Source organism: Castor canadensis, chromosome 1 (genome assembly GCF_047511655.1).
Source record: "Castor canadensis chromosome 1, mCasCan1.hap1v2, whole genome shotgun sequence".
In the NCBI taxonomy this organism is placed as follows: Eukaryota; Metazoa; Chordata; class Mammalia; order Rodentia; family Castoridae; genus Castor; species Castor canadensis.
The window spans coordinates 105,546,534-105,548,736 of NC_133386.1; positions in this window are offsets into that span (position 1 = coordinate 105,546,534).

The window sequence follows — 2,203 nt, forward strand, 5'->3', positions numbered from 1 at the left end:
AGAACAACAGGAAAGATGCCTTGAAGGCATCTCAGGAATTGGCCAGACTCCCCATCAAGGGTTAAAGGTTTTGACTCTGAAAGACAGGAGCTCCAAGAAACTGGTTCACATAGGGCAGCCTGGGGAAGTGTGGCCCTGTGCTTAACCTCCAGGAAGGCTGATGCAGCCGTGGTCTAAGTGGGCTTGGCTACTTTCAAGCTGGTGGCAGGCCTTGCCATCATACACACAATGCTGATTTTTCAGGCATGCAGAAAACTAGAAGAGAAATATAATAAACATAAGAGCAGAGATTAATGAAATACAGAATTAATTTGTAACAAATGAAACAAAGTTTATTTTTTTATATCAACAGAATGGGCAACCTGTTAGTTACATTGACTAAAAAAGAGATATTCAAATTACTAAAATCAGACATGAAAGAGCAGATAGTACTAATTATTTTACACAAATAACATAAGCGAATACTATGCCAACACACTGGCTAAATACAATGAAAAAAGTACTAAAGGTATATTACAAATACATAAGTCATCAAAATGAGTGAAGTACAAAAAATCCAGGAACAACTTATTAAAACTAAGTGATAAAAATTCAAAATCTGAATAGATTAATAACTAATAAGAATATTGAATCAATAATTAAAAATCTCCCAACAAAGAAAATTCCAGGACTAGGTGGCTTGATTGGTGAATTCTACCAAATAGAATAAACAGCAAGAAATGTTTTAAAAAATTTTTCAGAACTGGGGTGTAACTCATTGGTAGATCACCTGCTTAATGTGTGAGGCCCTGGGTTTGATCATCAGCACTGCAAAAACAGTTCTTCAGAGAGAAGGAAAGTGATCAAGATTTTCCTGAGGAGCTGCACAAAGGGAAAGCATTGGGAGGGAATAAGGAAGAATAATTTTCTTCTTATCCTTAATTACTCCAAAAGAAAACAACTGGTCAGTGTAATAATAATGACAATATATTTGATGATTATAACTTATGTATGTGATAGGAATGACAACAGTGATACAAGGAACAGGAGGAGGTTTAGAATTATTTTGTTATAACACATGAGTATCTCGTACCCAAAAAATGCTTGGAACTAGAAGTGTTTCAAATTTTGTAGGTTTTTTTTTGTTGTTGTTGTTAGAACTCAGCCTAATAAAATTCTGATTTATCAGTGGACAACATCATTTCACACATCAAGCAGGCCAAAATAAATAAGTAAATAGTAACTTCATAGGCAAAAAGGGAAAAAAAAGGAATATTTTATCTTTGGCTTTAAAAACATCTCATACAAACCAACTACTTATAGTACAGCTAAGTACATACACACAAAAAAGTTATTGGAATGCTTGGAATAAGATTGGTTTTGTTTGTTTTTGCCTTTTCTTGCAAAGTTTTTTTTTTAATCTCCTTTGAGATTATAATGAACATGGTCACACCACAAGTAAAGTCAGAGTAGGACGCAGAACACTCTGAAGGGTGGTTTGGTCATGTGAGATCATTAAAAATGGCTGACCCCTAACAACATGTACAAAAATATAAACTGTAAGTAGAAATACAAATTTCCTTTTTAAGTACTTTTAAGAAAAAAAAGCAGGGCCTTGGAAGCTTTGTTTTTTCCTCCCCTGTTGCAGATTCATGTTGTGGTTTTGTGGGTGGTGGAGAGCTTGAGTGGGCTGCCTGCAGTGGACAGATGGGCCTCTCTACTCAAAGGTGACCACATTTAGATTCTGGGGCAGGAAGTGTAGGGTGGATAGGTCAAGAAGGTCTTTTTTGTAGTTTAACTTCTCCTTTTTTGCTGTTTAGTTATCCTCATCAGTTTTCTGCTTCTTGGTATCAACATCACCATCCTCATCACCTTCAGCTGCCCATTTACCTGTGGCTGCTTTCATCTCTATCTTCTTCCTCACCATCACCTTCTTCCTCTCCACCTTTTTCCCCTTTATCTATCTCATTGTCAGCCTCCTGCTCTCCATCTTCCTCATTAGCATTCCCATTGGCTGAATTGTCTCTTCTGTTTTCTGCCTCCACAACTTCCTTCTCCTTTAAGTCCTTGGTGATCCAAGATAAAAGCGAGTGCACACAAGGGAGATATGAGGATAGGTAAGACACCTAAAAAGTTAGCTAGCATTTGTTGCCCTCAACACAAAGAAACTAAAGCAGCTACCTTAAAAGCAACTGAGGCCAATAGGAGAAGGGGACCAGGAACT